Raw genomic sequence first — 14898 nt, forward strand, 5'->3', positions numbered from 1 at the left:
AAAAAAGTTAATTTTAAACATTAACACCACAGCTGAGAAATCTCTCAACATGCACAGTAATGTGATTGATGTTGGCGAGCTGTTTGGATTTATTTTTGTTTTGTTTCTTTTATGTTAGCTACGTTGCATGTTGTGCTAAAATGCTAATTCCCCTTATAGAGTTCAAAGAGATCAAAGCCAGCAGAGAAGCTTACCACGTGTTGTGACTCATTCATTTGCAGGTAAATTGTACCCATTTTGATACTCATTATTGTTATTATTTCTATTTTCTCATATATATAAAAAGTATGATGTTGGTTAAAATCCAGACTAATGAAAAACATGTTGAATTCATTGTAAACGTTAAAAAACCACTATACGAAAAATGTATTGTGATGGTTGATATTCTAAAAGGTATTTTATGTAAACTTAAAAGAAAGCTCTTTGAAATGTATAGGGCAGTCTACAACGAGCTGTCAACGAGATCAAAGAGATCAAAGCCAGCAGAGAAGCTTTCCACGTGTTGTGACTCATTCATTTGCAGCAACTATAATAAAAACCTCATCATCCAGTCCAGTGTGAATGTGGATCTTTGGTGGGACAGGTACACTGCGGTTACATATATAGATATATATATATATATATATATATACTGTATATATACCAGAGCCATATCCCCCTAGTAGGAGGTGGCTAGACTCAAGAACACATTCACATTTCTGACTATTTCCGGGAGATTGATACAGAGGAGAGGATTCCCAGCCCCCTCGCTCAACCCAACTGATGTGTTGGGAGTCATTAGGTGACCAAACCCCCCAATTCCAACCCCTAATGCTGAGCGCCAAGCAGGGAGGCAATGAGTACCAATGTTATAAGTCTTAGGTATGACCCAGCCGAGGCTTGAACCAGCAACCTCCCAGTCTCGGGGCGGGCGCCGAGCTGGTTCTCTATCAGAAATACATGAGTAAAAAAATGGGCATGGAACTGGGCATTGAAATAGAGTTTTTATTGATCACAAAGTGAAGTGACACCCATGAACGGTGTAAAATGATCCTAAATCACTTTAAGTGAAATGAAAAAAAAAAGAAAAAAAAAAGAACACACACTGGGTCAGTGGTCTCCAACATTGTGTCAGTGGCACCACGGTGTCAGCTGAGACGGCTAAGGTGCCCACGGACCCTTTCTGAAAATAGCTCACAAGGGCTAGGTCATTGTGATTTTCTAACTGTTAATATTAATATTAAGTCAGTTTCACCCTACTTTCTACCCCACTTGTTTTCTTTTTCTTTCTTTCTGGTGGCCAGCACCCCAAGAGCTCTGAACCTTAAATGGCCTCTGATGTGAAATATCGTATTCGCCATGTTGCACGCAGAGTAGGAGTGGGGTATGGGTGCAGGAGCTTGCAGTTCAGATTCCTCTTGCTATAGTATGTACCTTACTATTATCATTGACTTAATAGCCAACCATCCATCCATTATCTGCAACGCTTATCCGTATTCGGGTCGCGGGAGAGCCGGAGCCCATCCCAGCTGTCCTCAGGCAGTGGGCAGGGGATACCCTGAACTGATTGCCAGCCAGTCACAGGGCACACAGAGATATACACCTATGGACAATTTGGAGTTGCCAATTAACTTGCTATTCATGTTTTTGGAATGTGGGAGGAAACCGGAGCGCCCACGCAAGCAAGGAGAGAACATTAAAACTCGGCACAGGAAGGCTGGGAGCTGGATTTGATCCCATGACGCCAGAACTGTGCCGCAGACGCACTAACCACTCAATGGCCGTGCCCCCCTAATAGCCAAACATCAAGGTCAAATCTTGTTTTGCAGTTTTTTTGTGGGTAGATTTATATGCCCCTGGAGTAGAAGTTCTTTCATCAGACTACGCTTCACGTGGTGAAAAATACAAGACAAAGCCTGAGTCACCATGTTATATCTATTCCCAATGATTGAATTTAACTTTTAAGTTTTGTCTTGCTCGCTTCCCAGCGACTACGAGATCAATTCCGATTCCTGCTTTATCAGAATTCTTGACTGAGATTTTTTATCTTGAACAGCTGAAAAGTTTCAGTAAGTTAAGGTAAGTATCTCGGACGATTGATGTAAGGTAAGTGCCGCGTGCAATTGTTTATCGTTGCGCTGCAGCCAAATGCCGAACACGGGTGAAGGAGCAACCCCTCCCAGGCTGTCAAGACGCTAAGACGCTGCTCGGCTTCCGACTGCTCAAAAGTAAGTATGGGTTGTTGTAAAGCTTTCTCCCGCTACCGTAGGCAGGTGGCCCTTCTAGAAGGACGTGTCCCTGAGCTTGAGCAGTTTGAAGGAAAATGTTAGGTGCCACGGAGACCACTGCTAGCGTGGGTTGTAGCGAACCTGTTAATCCGGTAAGCATTAGCCCCAAAAAGCTTGCTAACCACGGTGAGCCAATCCAGACACATAACCCCTAGCTAGTCCCACTTCACCCCAGTCTACTGGCTCCCGCACCCTAGTCATAAGTGACTCCAGCACGCGTAACATAGAGCTTAGCAATCCAGCAACGGTTATGTGTATTTCTGGGCCAGAGCACCCAATTTTGAGGCTAACTTGAGGGAGCTGAGATGCAAGCGTAGACACCAGGACAGGGCTAGATACAGTGGCTTGCGCAACTATTTGGCCCCCTTGAACTTTGTGATCTTTTGCCACATTTCAGACTTCAAACATCGAGATATAAAACTGTAATTTATTGTGAAGCATCAACATTAATTGGGACACAATCATGAGTGGAACACACTTTATTGGATATTTTAAACTTTTGAACAAATAAAAAACGAAAAAGTGGGTGTGCAAAACTATTCTGCCCCATTGAGATAATACTTTGTAGCGCCACAATTTGCTGCGATTACAGCTGCGGGTCGCTCGGGGTACGTTTCTATCAGTTTTGCACATCGAGAAACTGATATTTTTGCCCATTCTTCCTTGCAAAACAGCTCGAGCTCAGTGAGGTTGGATGGAAAGCGTTTGTGAACAGCAGTTTTCAGTTCTTTCCACAGATTCTCAATTGGATTGAGGTCTGAACTTTGACTTTGCCATTCTAGCACCTTGATATGTTTTTTGGTTAACAATTCCATTATAGCGTGTGCGTTTGTTTATTGTTGCGCTGCAGCCAAATGCCGAACACAGGTGAAGACGCCAAAGACGCTGCTCGGCTTCCGACTGCTCAAAAGTGAGTATGGGATGTTGTAAAGGTTTCTCCCGCTACCGTAGGCAGGTAGTCCTTCTAGAGGGACGTGTCTGTGAGCGTGAGCAGTTTGAAAGGAAAATGTTAGGAACCACGGAGACCACTGCTAGCGTGGGTTGTAGCGAACCTGCTAGTCCGGTAATGTGTTATGGAAGGTTTAAAAAGTAATTGTTATGTTTAGGATCATTGTCTTGGCGGAAGACAAATCTCCGTCCCAGTCTCAGGTCTTTTGCGGACTCCATCAAGTTTTCTTCCAGAATGGTCCTGTATTTGGATCCATCCATCTTCCCACCCATCAATTTTAACCATCTTCCCTGCTGAAGAAAAGCTGGCCCAAACCATGATGCTGCCACCACCATGTTTGACTGTGGGGATGGTATGTTGAGGTTGATGAGCTGTGCTGCTTTTACGCCAAGCATAACGTCTTACATTTTTGCCAAAAAGTTCAAATTTGGTCTCATCTGACCAGAGCACCTTCTTCCACATGCTTGGTGTGTCTCCCAGGTGGCTTGTGGCAAACCTTAAATGACACTTTTTACGGATATCTTTAAGAAATGGCCTCCTTGCCACTCTTCCATAAAGGCCAGATTTGTACTGTATATGACTGATTGTTGTCCTATGGACAGATTCTCCCACCTCAGCTGTAGACCTCTGCAGTTCATTCAGAGTGATCATGGGCCTCTTGGCTGCATCGCTGATCAGTTTTGTCCTTGTATGAGCTGAAAATTTAGGGGGACGGCCCGATCTTGGTAGATTTGCAGTGGTCTGATACTCCTTCCATTTAAATATTATTGCTTGCACAGTGCTCCTTGGGATGTTTAAAGCTTGGGAAATCTTTTTGTATCCAAATTCAGCTTTAAACTTCTCCACAACAGTATCTTGGACCTGTCTGGTGTGTTCCTCATTCTTCATGATGCTCTCTGTGCTTTAAACAGACCACTGAGACTATCACAGTGCAGGTGCATTTATACAGAGACTTGATTACACACAGGTGGATTCCATTTATCATCGATAGACATTTAGATCAACATTGAACCATTTATGTGATCCTCACCGAACTCGAGTTTGCTGCACTGAAAGTCAAGAAGTGAATACATTTGCACAACCATTTTTCGTTTTTTTGTTTTTTAAAAAAGTTTAAAATATCCCAAAAAGTGCGTTCAACATCATGATTGTGTCCCACTTATTGTTGATGCTGCACAAGGAATTACATTTTTATATCTTTATGTTTGCAGACTGAAAAGTAGCCAAAGGTAACAAAGTTTGAGGGGGCCAAATAGTTTTGCAAGCCACTGTACACTGATATAGTCATTTACGTCAGCTCTAATGATACTAAGATGGGGCAATCTGAGATTACAATGAAAACTATTGCAAGAAGATGAAATCTCGCTAGAAAGACAAGTCGGCATCGAGTAATTGTCTCTGGCCCCTTGCCCGCGAGAGGCAATGATGAGAGGTTAACCGGACTAGTCTCGCTAAACAGGTGGCTGGCAAGTTTCTGTGGTCAGCAGGGATTTAGGTTTGTGGATAACTGGCCCTCTTTCTGGGGCCGACCTGACCTGCTGTGGAGGGACGACCTTCACCCTAACTGGGAAGGTGCTCTCACTCTTTCTAAAATTATAGATTACTTTTTAAACCTTCCATGACAGGGTAAATCAGTGCAGGTCAGATCACAGGTGATTAGTGAGCCAGTAGCCTTAGGTGTGGAGTCTTTAATGCTAGAGCTAACTAGCGCTATGCTTGATTCAGGCAATTCAAAGTTTTTGTAGTTGGAGTTCCATTGCCTGCACCACACACCCTGATCTGTTATCTTCTGTTGCATCATCTTCTGTGCTCCTAGCCCCTGATTCTCTCTTGTTAGGTGAGGAGGAAGAAGAAATAACATTATTTTCCACTGTTATTCATCCTGTTACTCCACCCGTCAACAATGTTACTGTGGTATCGAATCCGAGCCGCACCGGCCGCCATTCAAAGCACAAGATCCGTGACTGGCAGCAAAACCTTGTGGAGGTTACCACTAAGGTTCAAAACTCGGTAAAGGGTTCAGCTCGGTCCACAGTGCGGTAGCTTGGTCTTCTGAATATTAGATCACGAGCTTCCATAGCTTTACTTGTCAATTACCTGATTACTGATCACAATTTTAACCTAATTAGCCTTTGTGAGACCTGGTTAAAACCAAATGAGTTTGTATCGCTAAATGAGTCTTCTCCCCCTAAGTTTGTGAGTTTGCACTTGGCACGACTGTGCAAAAAAGGTGGCGGTGTTGCTTTTATATCGGAAAGTATGCTGAAATGTACTCCTGGTACCTCTACTGTTTTTAAAACGTTTGAAGCAATTGTTATGATGTCCTCAATGTACCCACCAATTTATGTGTATCGCCCACCTGGACATATTCAAATTTGTCTGACGAATTTTCGGAACTTTTAACAGACTTAGGAACTTATGTGGACGAGGTTGTCATTATTGGTGATTTTAATGTTCACAAAAACATCCCCGCTTACGGTTGCTTTTAAATCACTGATTGATCCATTTGGTTTTAATCAAATAGTTGATGTGCCCCCCCATAAAGATGGGAATACTCTAGATCTTGTTCTGACCCGGGGTGTAGTAGCCTCAAATGTTTCAGGGTTACTGTCTCCCAATGTTATCTCTGATCACTATCTTGCTAAGTGTGATGTGCTGTTTGATGTTTACTGTGATGAGGAAAATTTAGGTTTTAGAAGACGCAATATCTGTCCTGCAACGGCAATAACTTTAAAATAACTAATACCTACGGCAACTGCGGCCTTCCCTTAGTATATTGGGCCTGTTGACTTACTTACAAACGACTTTAATACTGCTTTGGTTAATTTTTTTGACTCTGTGGCGCCCTTATGGCATTAATTTCGACCAAAGAAGCATATACCTTGGTTTCCTGAAGAAACCAAGTCACTCAAACACGGTTGCAGGAAACTTAAAATGGCGCACGACAAAGCCTGAGGTTTTCCGACTGGCCTGGTGTGACCTCTTGAAGATTTTTGCTGTACATAAAAATAATCCGGAATTTTTGTTCAACATAATGGCAAAATTTACTAGACAGCAACCTAACCCAAATATCTCTACTTATTCTGCCAATGAATTTATGGTATTTTTTTATGAAAATATTTAACTCATACGGAATTACATTTTGAATGAACATTCTGCAACCTTGTCCTACTTTAAAGATGCTGAGGTTTTGGGTAAGGACCATGACAGCGGCTGTTCAGAAACGTTTTCCAGTTTCAAGATTTGTCCCTTGATAGTCCTACACAGATGGTCAGTAGGGCCAAACGACCTACTTGCCTGCTGCACCCGTTTCCGGCTTTATTGGTGAAAGATCTGTTCGGGATCGTAGGACCTCCAGTTTTAAATATTATTAATTTATCTCTATCCTCGGGTATTGTTCTGGTAGCCTGCATGTCTGCCGTCATTAAACCCATGCTTAAGCGACCTAACCTTGACACGGAAAGCCTATGTAATTGTAGGCCAGTGTCAAATCTACCATTTTTTGCAAAATGACTTGAAAAGGTCGTTGCACAGCAGCTGAACGACATTATGTATTAAAATGATCTCTTTGAAACTCTCCAGTCAGTATTTAGAGCAAATCACTCTAAATACTCTAATGTTGATTGTTGGTCCAGCTCGTTATTGTGATTTGTTCTCAAACACTGCGCTGAACCTCGGCAAATGTAATATCACCATAGTGATTTGGTCAAAAATCTAGGTGTTATATTTTATCCTAATCCGTCGTTTCAGTTACATGTGAAAAATGTTTCTAGAATAGTTTGCTTACACCTGCATAACATTGCGAAGATTCGTCCGCTGCTTTTGATACTGTCGACCACAACATATCATTGGTTCGTCTAGAAGGCATTGGTATCTCAGTAACTGTACTCTTGTGGTTTAGATCCTACCTGTCAGACAGAATGCAATGTGTTAACTATGGCAATCTGACCTCTAAACAATCTAATGTCCCCTGTGGTGTTCCTCAAGGCTCTGTACTTGGCCCCCTTCTTTTTAGTATTTATATGATCCTGCTTGGTGACATTATCCGCAAGTATAATATTAGTTTCCATTGCTATGCAGATGACACTCAACTGTATGTGCCACTGGAAAAAACTGGACATTTAAGTTGTAGAAATCTGGAGGCTTGCCTTACTGAGATTCAAAGATGGACGTCACTTAATTTTTTACGCCTTAACCCAGAAAAAACTGAAATGTTGATTATTGGTCCAGCTCACTGTCGTCAGTTGTTTTCAAACACTACCCTGATCCTAGACAAATGTAATATCATCCATAGTGACTCGGTCAAAAATCTAGGTGTTATATTTGATCCTAATCTGTCGTTTCAGTTACATGTGAAAAATATTACTAGAATAGCTTTCTACCACCTCCGTAATATTGCGAAGATTCGTTCGATGCTGTCCCAATCAGATGCAGAGGTTTTAATTCATGCGTTTATTACTTTTCGGCTTGATTACTGTAATGTATTTGCTTTCTGGTCTCCCGATGTCTAGCATTAAAAGTTTGCAGCTGGTGCAGAATGCGGCAGCTAGACTTTTGACTAATACCAAAAAGTTTGAGCATTTTACTCCTGTATTGGCCAACTTGCACTGGCTCCCAGTCCACTTAAGATGTGACTTTAAGGTTCTCTTATTAACATATAAATGTTTGCATGGGCTTGCACTCTCTTGTCTCTCCGATTTGATTTCCCCCTATGTTCCTGCACGGAGTCTGCGCTCGGAAAATGCCGGTCTACTTGTGACTCAGAGAGCCAAGAAGTCTGGCCCCGGTGTTATGGAATGCCTTGCCTCTGGAGATAAGATCTGCAACCTCAACGGAAGTTTTAGAATCAAGGCTTAAGACACACTTCTATTCCAAAGCGTATGATTGATGCCCACCTCATATTCTGTTTTGGCCTGTCTTTTTCCGACGCCTGCCTGGCGGATACGAAGGAGAAGGATGATTTGAGATGAGTCAGCGGACCAGCGTCTGACCTGCAGCATGTCAACCCCTGCATTTACCATCTGGCAGAGATGGGAAGCAGCGTCGTGGCCGTCATAGACTTTCTGGACTAGTTTACAGGCTGGGGGCGTCGTTTGTGTCATGCTCTTTCTGGACATCTTCAACATCTTACCTAATGTTTACTATTATGTGTACGGTAATGCTAATTGTAATTCACCCTGTTTAATCCTGGAAGGGGGATTACCACATGTCCTTTCTCAAGGTTTCTCTTTTTTCCTCACACTGAGGTTTTTGAGTTGTTCCTTGCCCGCATGCTGGTTTAAGGTCAGGTAATTGTGTAATTTTGTAATTGTAATCGTGTGCAGTCCTTTGAGACATTTTTGTGATCAAGGGCTATATAAATAAATGTGACTTGACTTGACTCGATGCTGTCTCTATCAGATGCAGAGTTTATAATTCATGCATTGATTATTTCCTGGCTTGATTACTGGTATTGCTTTCTGGTCTCCCGATGTCTCGCATCAAAAGTTTGCAGCTGGTTCAAAATGCGCCAGCGAGACTTTTGACTAAAACAAAAAAAGTTTGAGCATATTACTCCTATATCTGCCAATTTGCACTGGCTCCCAATCCGCTTAAGATGTGACTTTAAGGTCTTACTAACATACAAATTCTTTCATGGACTTGCGCCCTCTTATCTCTCAGATTTGGTTTCCCCCTATGTTTCTGCACGGAGCCTACATTCGTAAAATGCTGGTCTACTTGTGACTCCAAGAGCCAAGAAGTCAAAAGCGTTCTCCATCAGTGCCCCGGTGCCGTGGAATGCTCTGCCTCCGGAGATAAGATCTGCAACCTCAGTGGAAGTTTCTAAATCTAGGCATAAGACCCACTTCTATTCAATAGCTTATGATAGATGCCCACCTCATACTTTTCTTTTCCTGTCTTTTTCCGACTGCCCTCCTGGTGCTGATGCGAGGGAGAAGGATGATTTGAGATGAGTCAGCGGACCAGCATCTGGACTTGAAGAGTTTCAATGCCTGCATCGACCAGCCGGCAGGGATGGGAAGCAGCGTCGTTGCTGTCATGCACTTTCTAGACAAATTTCAACATATTACCTATTGTTTTATTTTACTGTTGTTCACTATGTTTTGTGTACTGTTATCCATCAATCCATCTATTATCTGCACCACTTATCCTCAGTGGAGTCGCGGGGGTTCTGGTGCCCATCCCAGCTATCTTCGGGCAGTGGGCAGGGAACACCCTGAACTGGTTGTCAGCCAATTGCAGTGTGTACAGTTAGCCAATGCTAAATCTATTGGACCCTAGTCATCCGGGACGGGGGATTACCACTTGTGAGGCCCCTTCGCAAGGTTTCTTTTATCCTCGTGCTGAGGTTTTGAGTTTTTCCTTGCCCGCATGTTGGTTTAAGATGAGGCAATGGTGTCCCTAGTGGTTAAGGGATCCAACCAACCAACCAAAAAGTAAAAAGTTACCATCCAAAAACTTAAGTAAAAGTAAAAAGGTACTGGCCAAATGCTGAGTAACTGTAGTAACGTCTTGTTTATGTATTTATTGAAAAAAAACATTCAATCGGATAATAAAATAATTAAAATCCACCCAATCAACAATAGATTACATTTGATTCATTAAATCAAGGTGAATTTAGGCACTTTAATAAAAATATATGAATAACAGTAAAAAGAAAATAAAAAAAGAAGAGCACATAAAACCCTAGTATTTTTTACATGCTCTGCAGACAGAACAACAAGCTAGCCCCAGGGTTGGCAAACCAAAATGTTGAATGAGCCATCTGGACCCAAAAAAAAAATTGTCAGGAGCCGCAAAAAAAGTAAAAACTTTACATAAGCTTGATAATAAAGGCAAGACATTCTGTTTGTACCTACATTATCCTACTATGAAAATGACTATGTTAGATGCAGCACATCCTGTGAAGAATGACATGACTTTGTTCTTTGATAGTCCCTCAAGTTTAACTTCTTTACTATATTCATGTAATAGAGAATATTTTATTGATTTGATAGGAAATTTTATCCGATTTTTTATGTCGTTTTTATTTTGAGGATTGTAAAAAACAACAACATATTGCATAAGGTGGCCCTTATCCGGGCAACAAAAAAGTGCAATAAAACGCTCCATGCATTCATAAAAATAAAATAGCAACCTCTTAAAACAGTGTGAGTGTGTGTGTGAACGGGTACGTGTAAAACACAGTCACTTGAAATGCTCTATGTAAATGTAGACCAATTACTATTGAATATTTAAAGTAAATAAAATAACATTAATGCAGTTTAATTTTGTGCAGTAATTTTTCTCTTTTTATTTCTTTGGTCCATGGCGGATCAAACACACATTCCAGTTTGCTATCTGCGCGGCTCCTTTCAAGAAGCGGGGCTTGGGCCGCACAGCCCAGCTCACAGTCAAAACCATTCAGCGGACATGGGAGAGCGAAAAAGAAGAGAAGAAAACAAAGTGAAGGACGAATACGCATACCTACTAAACATTAGGTTCATTGCAGCAGAGTAAGAGTGCAATTTTTCCTTTACAAATATACTCAGGTTAAAGTAAAAAGGTATAGTGATTTAAAAATACTCCCAGAGGTACAAAATGTCCCAAAACATACTCAAGTAAATGTAACACACTAAATGTAACTCATTACAACCCACCTGTGCATTTAACTGCAACAAAAAAAGTCAAACCCTAACTAAGACGAAAGTTATGTTTTCACAGTTTTGTGTGATTCTTTAGCTTCTTAAGCTGTTTCTGGGCCTTTTTGTTCGTGTTTTGAGGGACCTGTAGTGCGTACCGGAGGGCAACAGGTTAAAGAGGTTGTGGCTCATGTGGGAATTGTCTTTTACCATAGAACCCCTAGCAAAAAGTATGGAATCATCAGTCTTGGGCAAACCCTTACTAAAACATTTTATTTTGTAGAAAAAAAACTCAGATCACAGACATTAAAGGTCATTCCAAAGTGCAGAATATTGGCATTCAGAAAAACTAAAGGGAATTAAGAAAAAAACATTGCAATGGTCAGTAAATGTTCCTTTTATAGAGCAAGTGCAGGGATATAAATATGTAATCATTTAATTCTGAGCAAAAAATATGGAACCATGAAAAACAGACAAACAATTGAAACATATCACTAGTATTTAGTCGCACTACATTTGGCTTTTATGACTGCTTGCAGTCTCTGAGGCATTAAATTGACGAGTGACAAAAAGTATTTTTCATCAATCTGGCGCCAACTCTCTTTGATTGCAGTTGCCAGATCATATTTGCAGGTCAGAGCCTTGCTGTGGACAATTTTATTTATTTCCACCACAGGTTTTCAATTGAGTTGAGATCTGGGTTATTTTGCTGGGTGCGTCTTTCTCCAAGGAATGGTTTCACAGTTTTTGCTCTATAGCATGATGCATTGTCATCTGGGAAAATTAGTTTATCATGCCCAAACATTTTTTTAATTAATGGAATACGAAAGCTGTTCAAAATGTCAATGTAATTTGAGCATTTATTGCAGATTTGACCAGAGCCATCTCCCCAGGGCCTTTGCCTGACCTGCAGCCCTATATCATTAAGGGCTGTGGAAATTTTGATGTTTTTCTTTAGGCAGTCCTCTTTGTAAATCTCACCAGAATGGCCCCAAACAAAAGTTCCACCATCATCACCTTGTCCAATGCAGATTTGTGACTCATCACTGAACATAACCTTCATCCAGTCATCCACGGTCCATGATTGCCTCTCCTTAGCCCATTGCAGTCGTTTTTCGTTTGTGTCTAAGTTTTAACGATGGTTTCCTTTGAGCTTTCCTGTCTGAAAATCCCATTTCCTTTAGGCAATTTTGCGTAGTTCTGTCACATACATTGACTCCAACTTCTTCCCATGTCCTCTTCATTTGTTTTGTAGTGTTTTTTCTGTTTTCAAGACGTATGCCTTTAGTTGTTTGTCTTGACGTCTACACATCTTCCTTGGCCTACCAGTTGGCTTGACTTTAACAACCTTCCCATGCTGTTTGTAAGTGGTCCAAATCTTGGATACAGCTGCGAACAGCACACGCCGATCTTTTGGTCTCAAGAGACATCTGTCTTGTTTATGCCATGATTCTTGTGAATCCACTTAGTCCAGAAGCCATCCAAAGTAACTGCACTGTTTTCACTGCTGACTAACGAGCAGACTTAATCCAAGCCAGGTGCCCAATCAAAGAAAAAAAAATTGACTGGGTGTGTTAGTATTTTCTACTCAAAATGCACTGAATCCAATGCTTTTTTTAAGGTGGCGCAGCACTACTGGCCTTTTGTTACAGCAGCTCCCTCCACCAGGAACATTTTTCCCTCTTTTTAACCAAAACGTTTCTTAATTTCTTATTCATTTTGTGTTCTCACTTGGTCAGCAAACTATGGAGACCAAAGCCGCTAGGTTTGCCCTTGTCTCCCTTTAGTTTTTGTCACTGTTTTTGACCGTGACTGTGTCTGGGGATCGCGTACAGGGCTATTGTTTACAATAGGGATCAGTTGATGGCGATCCGTGGCACCGCGGTGCTGCCTCTAGAGAGGTCCGTTGTTCCGCATGAGTTGAAGAGGAGGAGACGTGGGTGCCGTACCGGAGCTCTTCGCCGTGTCAGGATGAGGAAATACGGAACCATCCTCCCATCTATCATCATGGGGAATGTGAGATCCCTCCCCAATAAAATGAACACATTGGCAGCGCTGACTTGGCACCAGAGGCTCTACCGGGAGTGCGGCGTCATGATGTTTACGGTAACATTGACGGCTTTAAACTGCTGCGAGCCGACAGGACGAGTGAAAGCGGTAAGAGGAAAGAAGGAGCGCTATAGGTGTTAGAGAATTATAGATGGTGTAACTCTGGGCACATAACTATCAAGCAACAGCTCTGCAACAGCAACATCAGCAGGACAAGGAACGCAACCTCCACGTGGTGTCCTGTGGACGGCCTCATGGCCGACGAATGCGTCTCCCACCCGCTACACGAACGCTTCGGTACAAGTTACCCAAAGCTGACCTCATCTGCTGTCGGAGCGGCCAATTCGCGGAACTCGTAACACAACCGAAGCGTTCCATGTCGTTCCTAAAGATCATCTTTAGACGACTTGAAGCGATCTAACAACAACAACAACAACAGCAACATCAAACTGTTAGCAATTAGCATGCAGCCATATTATCTGCTGCGGGAATTCTCGCATGTTATCGCGATAGCTGGTTATATCCCGCCCTCTGCTACCACTGACGCAGCCTGTGACGGTCTCCACTCAATCGTGAGCAGGCTGCAGACAGAGCACTCACAGGCCCTCTTTATTATCTTTGGGGTCTTAAATCATGCCATTCCATCCTTCACCCTGCCCACTTTCACCCAATATATAACATGCTGCACCAAAGAGAATAAGACACTAGACTTGTGCTCTGCCAACACGACGGAGGCATACACCTCACCACCCTTGCCCCTGGGAAGATCTGACCAGAACCAGGTTAATCTTCTGCCTGTGTACAAACCTCTCGTACACAGGCAACCAGCTGTGTCCCGCACACTGAAGAGAAGGTTTGACTCGGCTGATGAGGCTCTGAAGGACTGTTTTGACACAACTGTCTGGGTGGAATTTTGTGATTCCCACAGAGAAGACATCAACAGTCTCACACACTGCATAACAGACTGTTTTAACTTCTGTGTGGGAAACACTGTATCCAGCAGGACTGTATGGTGTTCTTCCAACAGCAAGCCATGGCTTAACGAGAAGAAGACGGCCTTTAAGTCAGGAAGCAGGGAAGAGCTCAGGGCTGCGCAGAAGAATCTGAGATGGAAGATCAGAGAGGGGAAAAACATCTACAGGAGCTAAATGGAGGACCAGCTGCAGCAGAAAGACATCCGTGGAGTCTGGAGAGGCCTGGAAACCATCTCTGCCCACCAGAAAGCAGAATCTCACTTCTCTCCCATCCTCCACATTCAACAACTCCTCAAAATACTCTGCCCATCTCGTCCCGACTGCATTACTGCTAACCAGCAATCTACTGTCCTTATCTTTCACGTTCTCTTCCTTTCCAGACTCGCTCTTCCTTACTCTTTTCACTTCTTTCCAGAACACTTTTCTCCTTATTTCACAGTTCACTCCTATCTTTCAACACCATGCATCATTTGCTTTCCTTTTTGCTGCTTCTACTACCACTTAAAAAGCATACATTCAACAAGTGAACTAGCCAGTCAATCATAGCTGTGCCACCTTTCTTCAAGCATTCAGCAGTACAACCATCCAATGGCACCACACATGCACCACACTAATCAACAGGAACCACACCACTTAAAAAGCATAGATTCAACAAGCGAACTAGCCAGTCAATCATAGCTATGCCACCTTTTTTCAAGCATTCAGCAGTACAACCATCCAACCCAGGCACCTTCCCCCTTTCATTTCTTTCAATGCCTTTTGCACCTCCCATGTTTCCACGGGCTTTACATTTAAATCACCCAGCACGGGCATTCTCCCCATACCACAATCTAACATCCCTTTCCTAACCACTACATAATCTATCAGTGCTCTGTCCATCATTTTACCACCACTCACTCTGACAAAGGTATGCTTATTCACGTCCCTCTTTTTAAACAATGTATTTGCAATCACAAACTCATTTTCCACACATAACTCAATAAATTTCTTCCCATTCTCATCTCTTCCTGGTACTTATGTGGAGGGGATTTATTAAG

General features: G+C 42.4%; 1 protein-coding gene and 1 pseudogene across 2 annotated transcripts in view; one reads left to right on the plus strand and one right to left on the minus strand.

The window, feature by feature from the left end:
* The window catches only part of nxph1 (neurexophilin 1), a 65236-nt gene that overhangs the window by 38784 nt on the left and 11554 nt on the right, over window positions 1-14898 (minus strand). The window contains exon 2 of one of the 2 annotated variants that reach the window (XM_088328186.1): window positions 9094-9264. The exons of the other annotated variant lie outside the window; for it this stretch is intronic. The gene's annotated coding sequence lies outside the window, so the exon portion shown is untranslated. The remainder of the gene's footprint in view (window positions 1-9093; window positions 9265-14898) is intronic. 2 annotated transcript variants of the gene reach the window in all.
* LOC148370548 (uncharacterized) lies at window positions 2303-4838 on the plus strand (annotated as a pseudogene).

The sequence above is a fragment of the Urocampus carinirostris genome, chromosome 2 (genome assembly GCF_059441175.1).
Source record: "Urocampus carinirostris isolate Australia breed hairy pipefish chromosome 2, RoL_Ucar_1.0, whole genome shotgun sequence".
Classification (NCBI taxonomy): domain Eukaryota; kingdom Metazoa; phylum Chordata; class Actinopteri; order Syngnathiformes; family Syngnathidae; genus Urocampus; species Urocampus carinirostris.